This window comes from Myotis daubentonii, chromosome X (genome assembly GCF_963259705.1).
Source record: "Myotis daubentonii chromosome X, mMyoDau2.1, whole genome shotgun sequence".
Taxonomy (NCBI): Eukaryota; Metazoa; Chordata; class Mammalia; order Chiroptera; family Vespertilionidae; genus Myotis; species Myotis daubentonii.
In genome coordinates this window covers 81,128,259-81,149,538 of record NC_081861.1, presented here as the reverse complement: position 1 = coordinate 81,149,538, position 21,280 = coordinate 81,128,259, and positions in this window count along the sequence as shown.

Here is a 21,280-nt window from a genome sequence, read left to right as displayed (position 1 = left end):
TTACAAGTTTTTAATCATTTCTGCAAACTATAATTGCGTATGTGAAGAGTTTGACCAGAATTAGAGAGTGTTCCTACAACTATATACTGGAATCATCAGCATTTTAACTGAGTCACACAGAAAACGCCAGAGAAATTAGGCGTCAAATTGTAAACACAAACAGTGTAGTCCTTACTTACAGTGTTTCTAACAAGTTTTGAGCTGTATAAACCTAATTCCTAATATCTGAAAGCAAATTCAAGTGAAAACGCTTCCTAAAGTAGCAGGGGTTGTAAATATTATCAGTTTTCTGGTCATTTCTGAACTTTCCACTGCTAACCTCCTTGATTGAAAATGTCAGGAAATGTAGTAAGAACCTATTTCCTTTTATTTCAAGTGGTTTTTACAAGTGTTTAATCATTTCTGGAAACTATAATTGCGTATTTTAAGAGTTTGACCAGAATTAGAGAGTGTTCCTACAAGTATATACTGGAATCGTCAGCATTTTAACTGATTCACACAGAAAATGCCAGAGAAATTCGGCCTCCTATTGTAAACATAAACAGTATAGTCCTTCCTTACAGTGTTTCTAAACAAATTTTGAGCTGTATAACCCTGAATTCCTAATATTTGAAAGCAAATTGAATTGAAAACGCTCCCTAAAGTAACCGGAGTTGTAAATATTACCAGTTTTCTGGTCATTTCCAAGCTTTCCACTGGTAATCTCCATGAATGAAAATGGCAGAAAATGTAGTATAAATCTATTTCCTTTTATTTCAAGTGTTTCTTACAAGTTTTTAATCATTTCTGGAAACTATAATTGCTTATTTGAAGAGTTTTTCCACAATTAGAGAGAGTTCCTACAACTATATACTCGAATAGTCAGCATTATAACTTATTCACACAGAAAACGCCAGAGAAATTCGGCCTCCAATTATAAACATAAACAGTATAGTCCTCACTTACAGTCTTTCTACACAAGTTTTGAGCTGCATAAACCTAATTCCTAATATTTGAAAGCAAATTGAATTGAAAACGCTTCCTAAAGTAGTCGGAGTTGTAAATATTATCAGTTTTCTGGTAATTTCTGAACTTTCCACTGGTAATCAACGAGATTGAAAATGGCAGGAAATGTAGTAAGAACCTATTTCCTTTTATTTCAAGTGTTCCTTACAAGTTTTAATCATTTCTGGAAACTATTATTGCGTATTTGAAGAGTTTGTCCAGAATTAGAGAGTGTTCCTACAACTATATACTGGAAACGTCAGCATTTTAACTGATTCACACAGAAAACGCCAGAGAAATTAGGCCTCCAATTGTAAACATAAACAGTATAGTCCTCACTTACAGTCTTTCTGCACAAGTTTTGAGCTGTATAAATCTAATTCCTAATATTTGAAAGCACATTCAAGTGAAAACGCTTCCTAAAGTAGCCAGAGTTGTAAATATTATCAGTTTTCTGGTCATTTCCGAACTTTCCACTGGTAACCTCCGTGATTGAAAATGGCAGGAAATGTAGTAAGAACCTATTTCCGTTTATTTCAAGTGTTTCTTACAAGTTTTTAATCATTTCTGGAAAATATAATTGCGTATTTGACGAGTTTGACCAGAATTAGAGAGTGTTCCTGACAACTATTAACTGGAATATTCAGCATTTTAACTGATTCACACAGAAAACACCAGAGAAATTAGGGCTCCAATTGTAAGCATAAACAGTATAGTCCTTACTTACAATCTTTATAAACAAATTTTGTGCTGTATAACCCTGAATTCCTAATATTTTAAAGCAAATTGAATTGAAAACACTCCCTAAAGTAACCGGAGTTGTAAATATTATCAGTTTTCTGGTCATTTCCAAGCTTTCCACTGGTGATCTCCATGAATTAAAATGGCAGAAAATGTAGTATGAATCTATTTCCTTTTATTTCAAGTGTTTCTTACAAGTTTTTAATCATATCGGAAACTATAATTGCGTATTTGAAGAGTTTTACCACAATTAGAGAGAATTCCTACAACTATATCCTTGGATCATCACCACTGTAACATATTCACACAGAAAACGCCAGCGAAATTTGGCCTCCAATTATAAACATAAACAGTATAGTCCTCACCTCCAGTATTTATACACAAATTTTGAGCTATATAAACCTAATTCCTAACATTTGAAAGCAAATTCAAGTGAAAACGCTTCCTAATGTCGCTGGAGTTGTAAATATTATCAGTTTTCTCTTCATTTCCGAACTTTCCACTGGTAACCTCCTTGATTGAAAAAGGCAAGAAATGTAGTAAGTACCTATTTCCTTTTATTTCAAGTGTTCCTTAGAAGTTTTTAATCATCTCTGGAAACTATAATTGCGTATTTGAAGAGGTTTACCACAATTAGAGAGAGTTCCTACAACTATATACTCGAATCGTCAGCATTGTAACTGATTCACACAGAAAACGCCAGAGAAATTCGGCCTCCAATTGTAAACATAAACAGTATAGTCCTTACTTACAGTGTCTCTAAATAAATTTTGAGCTGTATAACCCTGAATTCCTAATATTTGAAAGCAAATTGAATTGAAAACGCTACCTAAAGTAACCGGAGTTGTAAATATTATCAGTTTTCTTGTCATTTCCAAGCTTTCCACTGGTAGCCTCCATGACTGAAAATGCAGGAAATGTAGTAAGAACCTATTTCCTTTTATTTCAAGTGTTTCTTCCAAGTTTTTAATCATTTCTGGAAACTATAATTGCGTATTTGAAGAGTGTGACCACAAGTTGAGAGTGTTCATACAACTATATACTCGAATCGTCAGCATTTTAGCTGATTCACAAAGAAAACGCCATGGAAATTAGGCCTCCAATTGTAAACATAAAGTCTATAGTCCTCACTTGCAGTTTTCTACACAAATTTTAAGCTGTATTAACCTGAATTCCTAATATTTAAAAGCAAATTCGAGTGAAAATGCTCCCTAAAGTAGCCGGAGTTGTAAATATTATCAGTTTTCTGGTCATTTCCAAGCTTTCCACTGGTAACCTCCATGAATGAAAATGGCAGAAAATGTAGTATGAATCTATTTCCTTTTATTTGAAGTGTTTCTTACAAGTTTTTAATCATTTTGGGAAACTATAATTGCGCATTTCAAGAGTTTTACCACAATTAGAGAGAGTTCCTACAACTATATACTCGAATCGTCAGCACTGTAACTTATACACACAGAAAACGCCAGAGGAATTTGGCCTCCAATTATAATCATAAACAGTATAGTCCTCACTTACAGTCTTTCTACACAAGTTTTGAGCTGTATAAACCCAATTTCTAATATTTGAAAGCAAATTCAAGTGAAAACGCTTCCTAAAGTCGCTGGAGTTGTAAATATTATCAGTTTTCTGGTCATTTCCGAACATTCCACTGGTAACCTCCGTGATTGAAAATGGCAGGAAATGTAGTAAGAACATATTTCCATTTATTTAAAGTGTTTCTTACAAGTTTTTAATCATTTCTGGAAACTATAATTGCGTAATTGAAGAGCTTGACCGGAATTAGAGGGTGTTTTGACAACTATATACTGGAATCGTCAGCAATTTAACCGATTCACACAGAAAACGCAAGAGAAATTAGACCTCCAATTGTAAACATAAACATTATAGTCCTTACTTACAGTCTTTCTAAACAAATTTTGAGCTGTATAACCCTGAATTCCTAATATTTGAAAGCAAATTGAATTGAAAACGTTCCCTAAAGTAACCGGAGTTGTGAATATTATCAGTTTTCTGGTCATTTCCGAACTTTTCACGGGTAACCTCCGTAATTGAAAACGGCAAGAAATGTAGTAAGAACAAATTTCCTTTTATTTCAAGTGTATCTAACAAGTTTTTAATCATTTCTGGAAACTATAATTGCGTATTTGAAGAGCTTGACCAGAATTAGAGAGTGTTCCTACAACTATATACTGGAATCGTTAGCATTTTAAGTGATTCACACAGAAAACGCCAGAGAAATTAGGCCTCCAATTGTAAGCATAAACAGTATAGTCCTTACTTACAGTCTTTCTACACAAATTTTGAGCTGTATAAGCCTAGTTCCTAATATTTGAAAGCAAATTCAAGTGAAAACGCTTGCTAAAGTAGCCGGAGTTTTAAATATTATCAGTTTTCTGGTCATTTCCGAACTTTCCACTGGTAACCTCCGTGATTGAAAATGGCAGGAAATGTAGTAAGAACATATTTCCATTTATTTAAAGTGTTTCTTACAAGTTTTTAATCATTTCTGGAAACTATAATTGCGTAATTGAAGAGCTTGACCGGAATTAGAGGGTGTTTTGACAACTATATACTGGAATCGTCAGCAATTTAACCGATTCACACAGAAAACGCAAGAGAAATTAGACCTCCAATTGTAAACATAAACATTATAGTCCTTACTTACAGTCTTTCTAAACAAATTTTGAGCTGTATAACCCTGAATTCCTAATATTTGAAAGCAAATTGAATTGAAAACGTTCCCTAAAGTAACCGGAGTTGTGAATATTATCAGTTTTCTGGTCATTTCCGAACTTTTCACGGGTAACCTCCGTAATTGAAAACGGCAAGAAATGTAGTAAGAACAAATTTCCTTTTATTTCAAGTGTATCTAACAAGTTTTTAATCATTTCTGGAAACTATAATTGCGTATTTGAAGAGCTTGACCAGAATTAGAGAGTGTTCCTACAACTATATACTGGAATCGTTAGCATTTTAAGTGATTCACACAGAAAACGCCAGAGAAATTAGGCCTCCAATTGTAAGCATAAACAGTATAGTCCTTACTTACAGTCTTTCTACACAAATTTTGAGCTGTATAAGCCTAGTTCCTAATATTTGAAAGCAAATTCAAGTGAAAACGCTTGCTAAAGTAGCCGGAGTTTTAAATATTATCAGTTTTCTGGTCATTTCCGAACTTTCCACTGGTAACCTCCGTGATTGAAAATGGCAGGAAATATAGTTAGAACCTATTTCCTTTTATTTCAAGTGTTTCTTCCAAGTTTTTAATCATTTCTGGAAACTATAATTGCGTATTTGAAGAGTTTGACCATAATTAGAGAGTGTTCCTACAACTATATCTGGAATCATCAGCATTTTAACTGATTCACACAGAAAACGCCAGAGAAATTAGGCCTCCAATTGTAAACATAAACAGTATATTCCTTACTTACAGTCTTTCTACACGAATTTTGAGCTGTATAAACCTAGTTCCTAATATTTGAAAGCAAATTGAATTGAAAACACTCCCTAAAGTAACCGGAGTTTAAAATATTATCAGTTTTCTGGTCAATTCAAGGTATTCCACTGGTAACCTCCATGAATGAAAATTGCAGAAAATGTAGTATGTATCTATTTCCTTTTATTTAAAGTGTTTCTTACAAGTTTTTAATCATTTCTGGAAACTATAATTGCGTATTTGAACAGTTTTACCACAATTAGAGAGAGTTCCTACAACTATATACTTGAATAGTCAGCATTGTAACTTATTCACACAGAAAACGCCAGAGAATTTCGGCCTCCAATTATAAACATAAACAGTGTAGTCCTCACTTACACTCTGTCTCCACAAATTTAGAGCTGCATAACCCTGAATTCCAAATATTTGAAATCAAATTAAGTGAAAACGCTCCCTAAAGTAACCGGAGTTGTAAATATTATCAGTTTTCTGGTCATTTCCGAGCTTTCCACTGGTAACCTCCGTGATTGAAAATGGCAGGAAATGTATTAAGAACCTATTTCCTTTTAGTTCAAGTGTTTCTTCCAAGTTTTTAATCATTTCTGGAAACTATAATTACGTATTTGAAGAGTTTGACCAGAATTAGGGAGTGTTCCTACAACTATATACTGGAATACTCAGCATTTTAACTGATTCACAAATAAAACCATAGAGAAATTCGGCCTCCAATTTTAAACATAAACAGTATAGTCCTTACTTACAGTTTTTCTACACAAATTTTGAGCTGTATAAACCTAGTTCCTAATATTTGAAACAAATTCAATTGAAAACGCTCCCTAAACAAGCCGGAGTTTAAATATTATCAGTTTTCTGGTCATTTCCGAGCTTTCCACTTGTAAACTCCGTGTTTGAAAATGGCAGAAAATGTAGTATGAATCTATTTCCTTTTATTTCAAGTGTTTGTTACAAGTTTTTAATCATTTCGGGAAACTATAATTGCGCATTTCAAGAGTTTTACCACAATTAGAGAGACTTCCTACAGCTATATACCTGAATCATCACCAATGTAACTTATTCACACAGAAAACGAAAGAGAAATTCGGCCTCCAATTATAAACATAAACAGTATAGTCCTCACTTCCAGTATTTCTACACAAATTTTGAGCTGTATAAACCTAATTCCTAATATTTGAAAGCAAATTTAGGTGAAAACGCTTCCTAAAGTCGCTGGAGTTGTAAATATTATCAGTTTTCTGGCCATTTCCGAACTTTCCACAGGTAACCTCCGTGATTGAAAATGGCAGAAAATGTAGTATGAATCTATTTCCTTTTATTTCAAGTGTTTCTTACGAGTTTTTAATCATTTCTGGAAACTATAATTGCGTATTTGAAGAGTTTGACCAGAATTAGAGAGTGTTCCTACAACTATATCTGGAATCATCAGCATTTTAACTGATTCACACAGAAAACGCCAGAGAAATTAGGCCTCCAATTGTAAACATAAACAGTATATTCCTTACTTACAGTCTTTCTACACGAATTTTGAGCTGTATAAACCTAGTTCCTAATATTTGAAAGCAAATTGAATTGAAAACGCTCCCTAAAGTAACCGGAGTTTAAAATATTATCAGTTTTCTGGTCAATTCAAGGTATTCCACTGGTAACCTCCATGAATGAAAATTGCAGAAAATGTAGTATGTATCTATTTCCTTTTATTTAAAGTGTTTCTTACAAGTTTTTAGTCATTTCTGGAAACTATTATTGCGTATTTGAACAGTTTTACCACAATTAGAGAGAGTTCCTACAACTATATACTTGAATAGTCAGCATTGTAACTTATTCACACAGAAAACGCCAGAGAATTTCGGCCTCCAATTATAAACATAAACAGTGTAGTCCTCACTTACACTCTGTCTCCACAAATTTAGAGCTGCATAACCCTGAATTCCAAATATTTGAAATCAAATTAAGTGAAAACGCTCCCTAAAGTAACCGGAGTTGTAAATATTATCAGTTTTCTGGTCTTTCCGAGCTTTCCACTGGTAACCAACGTGATTGAAAATGGCAGGAAATGTATTAAGAACCTATTTCCTTTTAGTTCAAGTGTTTCTTCCAAGTTTTTAATCATTTCTGGAAACTATAATTACGTATTTGAAGAGTTTGACCAGAATTAGGGAGTGTTTCTACAACTATATACTGGAATCCTCAGCATTTTAACTGATTCACAAATAAAACCATAGAGAAATTAGGCCTCCAATTTTAAACATAAACAGTATAGTCCTTACTTACAGTCTTTCTACACAAATTTTGAGCTGTATAAACCTAGTTCCTAATATTTGAAAGCAAATTCAAGTGAAAACGCTTCCTAAACAAGCCGGAGTTTTAAATATTATCAGTTTTCTGGTCATTTCCGAGCTTTCCACTTGTAAACTCCGTGTTTGAAAATGGCAGAAAATGTAGTATGAATCTAATTCCTTTTATTTCAAGTGTTTGTTACAAGTTTTTAATCATTTCGGGAAACTATAATTGCGCATTTCAAGAGTTTTACCACAATTAGAGAGACTTCCTACAGCTATATACCTGAATCATCACCAATGTAACTTATTCACACAGAAAACGAAAGAGAAATTCGGCCTCCAATTATAAACATAAACAGTATAGTCCTCACTTCCAGTATTTCTACACAAATTTTGAGCTGTATAAACCTAATTCCTAATATTTGAAAGCAAATTTAGGTGAAAACGCTTCCTAAAGTCGCTGGAGTTGTAAATATTATCAGTTTTCTGGCCATTTCCGAACATTCCACAGGTAACCTCCGTGATTGAAAATGGCAGAAAATGTAGTATGAATCTATTTCCTTTTATTTCAAGTGTTTCTTACGAGTTTTTAATCATTTCTGGAAACTATAATTGCGTATTTGAAGACTTTGACCGGACTTAGAGAGTGTTCCTACAACTATATACTGGAATCGTCAGCATTTTAACTGATTCACACAGAAAACGCCAGAGAAATTAGGCCTCCAATTGTAAACATAAACAGTATAGTCCTTACTTACAGTGTTTCTAAACAAAGTTTGAGCTGTATAACCCTGAATTCCTAATTTTTGAAAGCAAATTGAAATGAAAACGCTCCCTAAAGTAAACGGAGTGGAAAATGTTATCAGATTTCTGGTCATTTCCAAGCTATCCACTGGTAATCTCCATGAATGAAAATGGCAGAAAATGTAGTATGAATCTATTTCCTTTTATTTCAAGTGTTTCTCACAAGTTTTTAATCATTTCGGGAAACTATAATTGCGTATTTGAAGAGTTTTACCACATTTAGAGAGAGTTCCTACAACTATATACTCGAATCGTCAGCATTGTAACTTACCACTGAGAAAACCCCAGAGAAATTCGGCCGCCAATTACAACCATAAACAGTATAGTCCTCAATTACAGTCTTACTACACAAATTTTGAGCTGTATAAACCTAATTCTTAACATTTGAAAGCAAATTCAAGTGAAAACGCTTCCTAAAGTCGCTGGAGTTGTAAATATTATCAGTTTTCTGGCCATTTCTGAACTTTCCGCAGGTAACCTCCGTGATTGAAAATGGCAGGAAATGTAGTATGAATCTATTTCTTTTTATTTCAAGTGTTTCTTACAAGTTTTTAATCATTTCTGGAAACTATAATTGCGTATTTGAAGAGTTTTACCACAATTAGAGAGACTTCCTACAGCTATATACCTGAATCATCACCAATGTAACTTATTCACACAGAAAACGAAAGAGAAATTCGGCCTCCAATTATAAACATAAACAGTATAGTCCTCACTTCCAGTATTTCTACACAAATTTTGAGCTGTATAAACCTAATTCCTAATATTTGAAAGCAAATTTAGGTGAAAACGCTTCCTAAAGTCGCTGGAGTTGTAAATATTATCAGTTTTCTGGCCATTTCCGAACATTCCACAGGTAACCTCCGTGATTGAAAATGGCAGAAAATGTAGTATGAATCTATTTCCTTTTATTTCAAGTGTTTCTTACGAGTTTTTAATCATTTCTGGAAACTATAATTGCGTATTTGAAGACTTTGACCGGACTTAGAGAGTGTTCCTACAACTATATACTGGAATCGTCAGCATTTTAACTGATTCACACAGAAAACGCCAGAGAAATTAGGCCTCCAATTGTAAACATAAACAGTATAGTCCTTACTTACAGTGTTTCTAAACAAAGTTTGAGCTGTATAACCCTGAATTCCTAATTTTTGAAAGCAAATTGAAATGAAAACGCTCCCTAAAGTAAACGGAGTGGAAAATGTTATCAGATTTCTGGTCATTTCCAAGCTATCCACTGGTAATCTCCATGAATGAAAATGGCAGAAAATGTAGTATGAATCTATTTCCTTTTATTTCAAGTGTTTCTCACAAGTTTTTAATCATTTCGGGAAACTATAATTGCGTATTTGAAGAGTTTTACCACATTTAGAGAGAGTTCCTACAACTATATACTCGAATCGTCAGCATTGTAACTTACCACTGAGAAAACCCCAGAGAAATTCGGCCGCCAATTACAACCATAAACAGTATAGTCCTCAATTACAGTCTTACTACACAAATTTTGAGCTGTATAAACCTAATTCTTAACATTTGAAAGCAAATTCAAGTGAAAACGCTTCCTAAAGTCGCTGGAGTTGTAAATATTATCAGTTTTCTGGCCATTTCTGAACTTTCCGCAGGTAACCTCCGTGATTGAAAATGGCAGGAAATGTAGTATGAATCTATTTCTTTTTATTTCAAGTGTTTCTTACAAGTTTTTAGTCATTTCTGGAAACTATAATTGCGTATTTGAAGAGTTTTACCACATTTAGAGAGAGTTCCTACAACTATATACTCGAATCGTCAACATTGTAACTGATTCACACAAAAAACGCCAGAGAAATTCGGCCGCGAATTACAACCATAAACAGTATAGTCCTCAATTACAGTCTTTCTACACAAGTTTTGAGCTGTATAAACCGAATTCCTAATATTTGAAAGCAAATTCAAGTGAAAACGCTTCCAAAAAGTAGCCGGAGGTGTAAATATTATCAAATTTCTGGTCATTTCCGAACTTTCCACTGGTAACCTCCGTGATTGAAAATGGCAGTAAATGTAGTACTAACCTATATCCTTTTATTTTAATTGTTTCTTAAATGTTTTTAATCATTTCTGGCAACTATAATTGCGTATTTGAATAGTTCGACCTGAATTAGAGAGTGTTCCTACAACTATGTACTGGAATCATCAGCATTTTAACTGATTCACAAAGAAAACACTAGAGAAATTAGGCCTCCAATTATAAGCATAAACAGGATCGTCCTCACTTACGGCCTTTCTACACAAATTTTGAGCTGTATAAAGCTAATTCTTGATATTTGAAAGCAAATTCAAGTGAAAACGCTTCCAAAAAGTAGCCGGAGTTGTAAATATTATCAGTTTTCTGGTCATTTCTGAACTTTCCACTGGTAACCTCCGTGATTGAAAATGGCAGGAAATGTAGTAATAACCTATTTCCTTTTATTTCAAGTGTTTCTTACAAGTTTTCAATCATTTCTGGAAACTATAATAGCGTATTTGAAGAGTTTGACCAGAATTAGGGAGTGTTCCTACAACTATATACTCGAATCGTCAGCATTGTAACTTATCCACACAGAAAACCCCAGAGAAATTCGGCCTCCAATTATAAACATAAACAGTATAGTCCTCACTTCCAGTATTTCTACGGAAGTTTTGAGCTGTATAAACATAATTCCTAGTATTTGAAAGCTAATTAAAGTTAAAACGCTTCATAAAGGAACCGGAGTTGTAAATATTATCAGTTTTCTGGTCATTTCCGAACTTTCCACTGGTAACCTCCGTGATTGAAAATGGCAGTAAATGTAGTAAGAACCTATATCCTTTTATTTTAATTGTTTCTTACAGGTTTTTAATCATTTCTGGAATCTATAATTGCCTATTTGAATACTTTGACCTGAATTAGAGAGTGTTCCTACAACTATGTACTGGAATCATCAGCATTTGAACTGATTCACACAGAAAACGCCAGAGAAATTAGGCCTCCAATTGTAAGCATAAACAGTATAGTCCTCACTTACGGTCTTTCTACACAAATTTTGAGCTGTATAAACCTAATTCCTGATATTTGAAAGCAAATTCAAGTGGTAACGCTTCCTAAAGTAGCCGGAGTTGTAAATATTATCAGTTTTCTGCTCATTTCCGAACTTTCCACTGATAACCTTCTGTGATTGAAAATGGCAGGAAATGTAGTAAGAACCTATTTCCTTTTATTTCAAGTATTTCTTACAAGTTTTTAATCATTTCGGGAAACTATAATTGCGTATTTGAAGAGTTTTACCACAATTAGACAGAGTTCCTACAACTATATACTGAAATCATCAGCATTGTAACTTATCCACACAGAAAACGCCAGAGTAATTCGGCCTCCAATTATAAACATAAAAAGTATAGTCCTCATTTGCAGTCTTTCTACACAAGTTTTGAGCTGTATAAACCCAATTTCTAATATTTGAAAGCAAATTCAAGTGAAAACGATTCCTAAAGTAGCCGGAGTTTTAAATATTATCAGTTTTCTGGTCATTTCCGAACTTTCCACTGGTAACCTCCGTGATTGAAAATGGCAGGAAATATAGTTAGAACCTATTTCCTTTTATTTCAAGTGTTTCTTCCAAGTTTTTAATCATTTCTGGAAACTATAATTGCGTATTTGAAGAGTTTGATCAGAATTAGAGAGTGTTCCTACAACTATATACTGGAATCATCAGCATTTTAACTGATTCACACAGTAAACGCCAGAGAAATTAGGCCTCCAATTGTAAACATAAACAGTATATTCCTTACTTACAGTCTTTCTACACGAATTTTGAGCTGTATAAACCTAGTTCCTAATATTTGAAAGCAAATTGAATTGAAAACGCTCCCTAAAGTAACTGGAGTTTAAAATATTATCAGTTTTCTGGTCAATTCAAGGTTTTCCACTGGTAACCTCCATGAATGAAAATTGCAGAAAATGTAGTATGTATCTATTTCCTTTTATTTAAAGTGTTTCTTACAAGTTTTTAATCATTTCTGGAAAGTATAATTGCGTATTTGAAGATTTTTACCACAATTAGAGAGAGTTCCTACAACTATATACTTGAATCGTCAGCATTGTAACTTATTCACACAGAAAACGCCAGAGAATTTCGGCCTCCAATTATAAACATAAACAGTGTAGTCCTCACTTACACTCTGTCTCCACAAATTTAGAGCTGCATAACCCTGAATTCCAAATATTTGAAAGCAAATTAAGTGAAAACGCTCCCTAAAGTAACCGGAGTTGTAAATATTATCAGTTTTCTGGTAATTTCCGAGCTTTCCACTGGTAACCTCCGTGATTGAAAATGGCAGGAAATGTATTAAGAACCTATTTCCTTTTAGTTCAAGTGTTTCTTCCAAGTTTTTAGTCATTTCTGGAAACTATAATTACGTATTTGAAGAGTTTGACCAGAATTAGGGAGTGTTCCTACAACTATATACTGGAATCCTCAGCATTTTAACTGATTCACACATAAAACCATAGAGAAATTAGGCCTCCAATTTTAAACATAAACAGTATAGTCCTTACTTACAGTCTTTCTACACAAATTTTTAGCTGTATAAACCTAGTTCCTAATATTTGAAAGCAAATTCAAGTGAAAACGCTCCCTAAACAAGCCGGATTTTTAAATATTATCAGTTTTCTGGTCATTTCCGAACTTTCCACTGGTAACCTCCGTGATTGAAAATGGCAGGAAATGTAGTAAGAACCTATTTCCATTTATTTAAAGTGTTTCTTACAAGTTTTTAATCATTTCTGGAAACTATAATTGCGTAATTGAAGAGTTTGACCGGAATTAGAGGGTGTTTTGACAACTATATACTGGAATCGTCAGCAATTTAACCGATTCACACAGAAAACGCAAGAGAAATTAGACCTCCAATTGTAAACATAAACATTATAGTCCTTACTTACAGTCTTTCTAAACAAATTTTGAACTGTATAACCCTGAATTCCTAATATTTGAAAGCAAATTGAATTGAAAACGTTCCCTAAAGTAACCGGAGTTGTAAATATTATCAGTTTTCTGGTCATTTCCGAACTTTTCACGGGTAACCTCCGTAATTGAAAACGGCAAGAAATGTAGTAAGAACCTATTTCCTTTTATTTCAAGTGTATCTAACAAGTTTTTAATCATTTCTGGAAACTATAATTGCGTATTTGAAGAGCTTGACCAGAATTAGAGAGTGTTCCTACAACTATATACTGGAATCGTTAGCATTTTAAGTGATTCACACAGAAAACGCCAGAGAAATTAGGCCTCCAATTGTAAGCATAAACAGTATAGTCCTTACTTACAGTCTTTCTACACAAATTTTTAGCTGTATAAACCTAGTTCCTAATATTTGAAAGCAAATTCAAGTGAAAACGCTCCCTAAACAAGCCGGATTTTTAAATATTATCAGTTTTCTGGTCATTTCCGAACTTTCCACTGGTAACCTCCGTGTTTGAAAATGACAGGAAATGTAGTATGAATCTATTTCCTTTTATTTCAAGTGTTTGTTACAAGTTTTTAATCATTTCGGGAAACTATAATTGCGCATTTCAAGAGTTTTACCACAATTAGAGAGACTTCCTACAGCTATATACCTGAATCATCACCATTGTAACTTATTCACACAGAAAACGCAAGAGAAATTCGGCCTCCAATTATAAACATAAACAGTATAGTCCTCACTTCCAGTATTTCTACACAAATTTTGAGCTGTATAAACCTAATTCCTAATATTTGAAAGCAAATTTAGGTGAAAACGCTTCCTAAAGTCGCTGGAGTTGTAAATATTATCAGTTTTCTGGCCATTTCCGAACTTTCCACAGGTAACCTCCGTGATTGAAAATGGCAGAAAATGTAGTATGAATCTATTTCCTTTTATTTCAAGTGTTTCTTACGAGTTTTTAATCATTTCTGGAAACTATAATTGCGTATTTGAAGACTTTGACCTGACTTAGAGATTGTTCCTACCACTATATACTGGAATCGTCAGCATTTTAACTGATTCACACAGAAAACGCCAGAGAAATTAGGCCTCCAATTGTAAACATAAACAGTATAGTCCTTACTTACAGTGTTTCTAAACAAAGTTTGAGCTGTATAACCCTGAATTCCTAATTTTTGAAAGCAAATTGAAATGAAAACGCTCCCTAAAGTAAACGGAGTTGAAAATGTTATCAGATTTCTGGTCATTTCCAAGCTATCCACTGGTAATCTCCATGAATGAAAATGGCAGAAAATGTAGTATGAATCTATTTCCTTTTATTTCAAGTGTTTCTTACAAGTTTTTAATCATTTCGGGAAACTATAATTGCGTATTTGAAGAGTTTTACCACATTTAGAGAGAGTTCCTACAACTATATACTCGAATCGTCAGCATTGTAACTTACCACAGAGAAAACCCCAGAGAAATTCGGCCGCCAATTACAACCATAAACAGAATAGTCCTCAATTACAGTCTTACTACACAAATTTTGAGCTGTATAAACCTAATTCTTAACATTTGAAAGCAAATTCAAGTGAAAACGCTTCCTAAAGTCGCTGGAGTTGTAAATATTATCAGTTTTCTGGCCATTTCTGAACTTTCCGCAGGTAACCTCCGTGATTGAAAATGGCAGGAAATGTAGTATGAATCTATTTCTTTTTATTTCAAGTGTTTCTTACAAGTTTTTAATCATTTCTGGAAACTATAATTGCGTATTTGAAGAGTTTTACCACATTTAGAGAGAGTTCCTACAACTATGTACTCGAATCGTCAACATTGTAACTGATTCACACAAAAAACGCCAGAGAAATTCGGCCGCGAATTACAACCATAAACAGTATAGTCCTCAATTACAGTCTTTCTACACAAGTTTTGAGCTGTATAAACCGAATTCCTAATATTTGAAAGCAAATTCAAGTGAAAACGCTTCCAAAAAGTAGCCGGAGGTGTAAATATTATCAAATTTCTGGTCATTTCCGAACTTTCCACTGGTAACCTCCGTGATTGAAAATGGCAGTAAATGTAGTACTAACCTATATCCTTTTATTTTAATTGTTTCTTAAATGTTTTTAATCATTTCTGGCAACTATAATTGCGTATTTGAATAGTTCGACCTGAATTAGAGAGTGTTCCTACAACTATGTAATGGAATCATCAGCATTTTAACTGATTCACAAAGAAAACACCAGAGAAATTAGGCCTCCAATTATAAGCATAAACAGGATCGTCCTCACTTACGGCCTTTCTACACAAATTTTGAGCTGTATAAAGCTAATTCTTGATATTTGAAAGCAAATTCAAGTGAAAACGCTTCCAAAAAGTAGCCGGAGTTGTAAATATTATCAGTTTTCTGGTCATTTCCGAACTTTCCACTGGTAACCTCCGTGATTGAAAATGGCAGGAAATGTAGTAATAACCTATTTCCTTTGATTTCAAGTGTTTCTTACAAGTTTTCAATCATTTCTGGAAACTATAATAGCGTATTTGAAGAGTTTGACCAGAATTAGGGAGTGTTCCTACAACTATATACTCGAATCGTCAGCATTCTAACTTATCCACACAGAAAACCCCAGAGAAATTCGGCCTCCAATTATAAACATAAACAGTATAGTCCTCACTTCCAGTATTTCTACGGAAGTTTTGAGCTGTATAAACATAATTCCTAGTATTTGAAAGCTAATTAAAGTTAAAACGCTTCATAAAGGAACCGGAGTTGTAAATATTATCAGTTTTCTGGTCATTTCCGAACTTTCCACTGGTAACCTCCGTGATTGAAAATGGCAGTAAATGTAGTAAGAACCTATATCCTTTTATTTTAATTGTTTCTTACAGGTTTTTAATCATTTCTGGAATCTATAATTGCCTATTTGAATACTTTGACCTGAATTAGAGAGTGTTCCTACAACTATGTACTGGAATCATCAGCATTTGAACTGATTCACACAGAAAACGCCAGAGAAATTAGGCCTCCAATTGTAAGCATAAACAGTATAGTCCTCACTTACGGTCTTTCTACACAAATTTTGAGCTGTATAAACCTAATTCCTGATATTTGAAAGCAAATTCAAGTGGTAACGCTTCCTAAAGTAGCCGGAGTTGTAAATATTATCAGTTTTCTGCTCATTTCCGAACTTTCCACTGATAACCTTCTGTGATTGAAAATGGCAGGAAATGTAGTAAGAACCTATTTCCTTTTATTTCAAGTATTTCTTACAAGTTTTTAATCATTTCGGGAAACTATAATTGCGTATTTGAAGAGTTTTACCACAATTAGACAGAGTTCCTACAACTATATACTGAAATCATCAGCATTGTAACTTATCCACACAGAAAACGCCAGAGTAATTCGGCCTCCAATTATAAACATAAAAAGTATAGTCCTCATTTGCAGTCTTTCTACACAAGTTTTGAGCTGTATAAACCCAATTTCTAATATTTGAAAGCAAATTCAAGTGAAAACGATTCCTAAAGTAGCCGGAGTTTTAAATATTATCAGTTTTCTGGTCATTTCCGAACTTTCCACTGGTAACCTCCGTGATTGAAAATGGCAGGAAATATAGTTAGAACCTATTTCCTTTTATTTCAAGTGTTTCTTCCAAGTTTTTAATCATTTCTGGAAACTATAATTGCGTATTTGAAGAGTTTGATCAGAATTAGAGAGTGTTCCTACAACTATATACTGGAATCATCAGCATTTTAACTGATTCACACAGTAAACGCCAGAGAAATTAGGCCTCCAATTGTAAACATAAACAGTATATTCCTTACTTACAGTCTTTCTACATGAATTTTGAGCTGTATAAACCTAGTTCCTAATATTTGAAAGCAAATTGAATTGAAAACGCTCCCTAAAGTAACTGGAGTTTAAAATATTATCAGTTTTCTGGTCAATTCAAGGTTTTCCACTGGTAACCTCCATGAATGAAAATTGCAGAAAATGTAGTATGTATCTATTTCCTTTTATTTAAAGTGTTTCTTACAAGTTTTTAATCATTTCTGGAAAGTATAATTGCGTATTTGAAGATTTTTACCACAATTAGAGAGAGTTCCTACAACTATATACTTGAATCGTCAGCATTGTAACTTATTCACACAGAAAACGCCAGAGAATTTCGGCCTCCAATTATAAACATAAACAGTGTAGTCCTCACTTACACTCTGTCTCCACAAATTTAGAGCTGCATAACCCTGAATTCCAAATATTTGAAAGCAAATTAAGTGAAAACGCTCCCTAAAGTAACCGGAGTTGTAAATATTATCAGTTTTCTGGTAATTTCCGAGCTTTCCACTGGTAACCTCCGTGATTGAAAATGGCAGGAAATGTATTAAGAACCTATTTCCTTTTAGTTCAAGTGTTTCTTCCAAGTTTTTAGTCATTTCTGGAAACTATAATTACGTATTTGAAGAGTTTGACCAGAATTAGGGAGTGTTCCTACAACTATATACTGGAATCCTCAGCATTTTAACTGATTCACACATAAAACCATAGAGAAATTAGGCCTCCAATTTTAAACATAAACAGTATAGTCCTTACTTACAGTCTTTCTACACAAATTTTTAGCTGTATAAACCTAGTTCCTAATATTTGAAAGCAAATTCAAGTGAAAACGCTCCCTAAACAAGCCGGATTTTTAAATATTATCAGTTTTCTGGTCATTTCCGAACTTTCCACTGGTAACCTCCGTGATTGAAAATGGCAGGAAATGTAGTAAGAACCTATTTCCATTTATTTAAAGTGTTTCTTACAAGTTTTTAATCATTTCTGGAAACTATAATTGCGTAATTGAAGAGTTTGACCGGAATTAGAGGGTGTTTTGACAACTATATACTGGAATCGTCAGCAATTTAACCGATTCACACAGAAAACGCAAGAGAAATTAGACCTCCAATTGTAAACATAAACATTATAGTCCTTACTTACAGTCTTTCTAAACAAATTTTGAGCTGTATAACCCTGAATTCCTAATATTTGAAAGCAAATTGAATTGAAAACGTTCCCTAAAGTAACCGGAGTTGTAAATATTATCAGTTTTCTGGTCATTTCCGAACTTTTCACGGGTAACCTCCGTAATTGAAAACGGCAAGAAATGTAGTAAGAACCTATTTCCTTTTATTTCAAGTGTATCTAACAAGTTTTTAATCATTTCTGGAAACTATAATTGCGTATTTGAAGAGCTTGACCAGAATCAGAGAGTGTTCCTACAACTATATACTGGAATCGTTAGCATTTTAAGTGATTCACACAGAAAACGCCAGAGAAATTAGGCCTCCAATTGTAAGCATAAACAGTATAGTCCTTACTTACAGTCTTTCTACACAAATTTTTAGCTGTATAAACCTAGTTCCTAATATTTGAAAGCAAATTCAAGTGAAAACGCTCCCTAAACAAGCCGGATTTTTAAATATTATCAGTTTTCTGGTCATTTCCGAACTTTCCACTGGTAACCTCCGTGTTTGAAAATGACAGGAAATGTAGTATGAATCTATTTCCTTTTATTTCAAGTGTTTGTTACAAGTTTTTAATCATTTCGGGAAACTATAATTGCGCATTTCAAGAGTTTTACCACAATTAGAGAGACTTCCTACAGCTATATACCTGAATCATCACCATTGTAACTTATTCACACAGAAAACGCAAGAGAAATTCGGCCTCCAATTATAAACATAAACAGTATAGTCCTCACTTCCAGTATTTCTACACAAATTTTGAGCTGTATAAACCTAATTCCTAATATTTGAAAGCAAATTTAGGTGAAAACGCTTCCTAAAGTCGCTGGAGTTGTAAATATTATCAGTTTTCTGGCCATTTCCGAACTTTCCACAGGTAACCTCCGTGATTGAAAATGGCAGAAAATGTAGTATGAATCTATTTCCTTTTATTTCAAGTGTTTCTTACGAGTTTTTAATCATTTCTGGAAACTATAATTGCGTATTTGAAGACTTTGACCTGACTTAGAGATTGTTCCTACCACTATATACTGGAATCGTCAGCATTTTAACTGATTCACACAGAAAACGCCAGAGAAATTAGGCCTCCAATTGTAAACATAAACAGTATAGTCCTTACTTACAGTGTTTCTAAACAAAGTTTGAGCTGTATAACCCTGAATTCCTAATTTTTGAAAGCAAATTGAAATGAAAACGCTCCCTAAAGTAAACGGAGTTGAAAATGTTATCAGATTTCTGGTCATTTCCAAGCTATCCACTGGTAATCTCCATGAATGAAAATGGCAGAAAATGTAGTATGAATCTATTTCCTTTTATTTCAAGTGTTTCTTACAAGTTTTTAATCATTTCGGGAAACTATAATTGCGTATTTGAAGAGTTTTACCACATTTAGAGAGAGTTCCTACAACTATATACTCGAATCGTCAGCATTGTAACTTACCACAGAGAAAACCCCAGAGAAATTCGGCCGCCAATTACAACCATAAACAGAATAGTCCTCAATTACAGTCTTACTACACAAATTTTGAGCTGTATAAACCTAATTCTTAACATTTGAAAGCAAATTCAAGTGAAAACGCTTCCTAAAGTCGCTGGAGTTGTAAATATTATCAGTTTTCTGGCCATTTCTGAACTTTCCGCAGGTAACCTCCGTGATTGAAAATGGCAGGAAATGTAGTATGAATCTATTTCTTTTTATTTCAAGTGTTTCTTACAAGTTTTTAATCATTTCTGGAAACTATAATTGCGTATTTGAAGAGTTTTACCACATTTAGAGAGAGTTCCTACAACTATGTACTCGAATCGTCAACATTGTAACTGATTCACACAAAAAACGCCAGAGAAATTCGGCCGCGAATTACAACCATAAACAGTATAGTCCTCAATTACAGTCTTTCTACACAAGTTTTGAGCTGTATAAACCGAATTCCTAATATTTGAAAGCAAATTCAAGTGAAAACGCTTCCAAAAAGTAGCCGGAGGTGTAAATATTATCAAATTTCTGGTCATTTCCGAACTTTCCACTGGTAACCTCCGTGATTGAAAATGGCAGTAAATGTAGTACTAACCTATATCCTTTTATTTTAATTGTTTCTTAAATGTTTTTAATCATTTCTGGCAACTATAATTGCGTATTTGAATAGTTCGACCTGAATTAGAGAGTGTTCCTACAACTATGTACTGGAATCATCAGCATTTTAACTGATTCACAAAGAAAACACCAGAGAAATTAGGCCTCCAATTATAAGCATAAACAGGATCGTCCTCACTTACGGCCTTTCTACACAAATTTTGAGCTGTATAAAGCTAATTCTTGATATTTGAAAGCAAATTCAAGTGAAAACGCTTCCAAAAAGTAGCCGGAGTTGTAAATATTATCAGTTTTCTGGTCATTTCCGAACTTTCCACTGGTAACCTCCGTGATTGAAAATGGCAGGAAATGTAGTAATAACCTATTTCCTTTGATTTCAAGTGTTTCTTACAAGTTTTCAATCATTTCTGGAAACTATAATAGCGTATTTGAAGAGTTTGACCAGAATTAGGGATTGTTCCTACAACTATATACTCGAATCGTCAGCATTGTAACTTATCCACACAGAAAGCCCCAGAGAAATTCGGCCTCCAATTATAAACATAAACAGTATAGTCCTCACTTCCAGTATTTCTACGGAAGTTTTGAGCTGTATAAACATAATTCCTAGTATTTGAAAGCTAATTAAAGTTAAAACGCTTCATAAAGGAACCGGAGTTGTAAATATTATCAGTTTTCTGGTCATTTCCGAACTTTCCACTGGTAACCTCCGTGATTGAAAATGGCAGTAAATGTAGTAAGAACCTATATCCTTTTATTTTAATTGTTTCTTACAGGTTTTTAATCATTTCTGGAATCTATAATTGCCTATTTGAATACTTTGACCTGAATTAGAGAGTGTTCCTACAACTATGTACTGGAATCATCAGCATTTGAACTGATTCACACAGAAAACGCCAGAGAAATTAGGCCTCCAATTGTAAGCATAAACAGTATAGTCCTCACTTACGGTCTTTCTACACAAATTTTGAGCTGTAT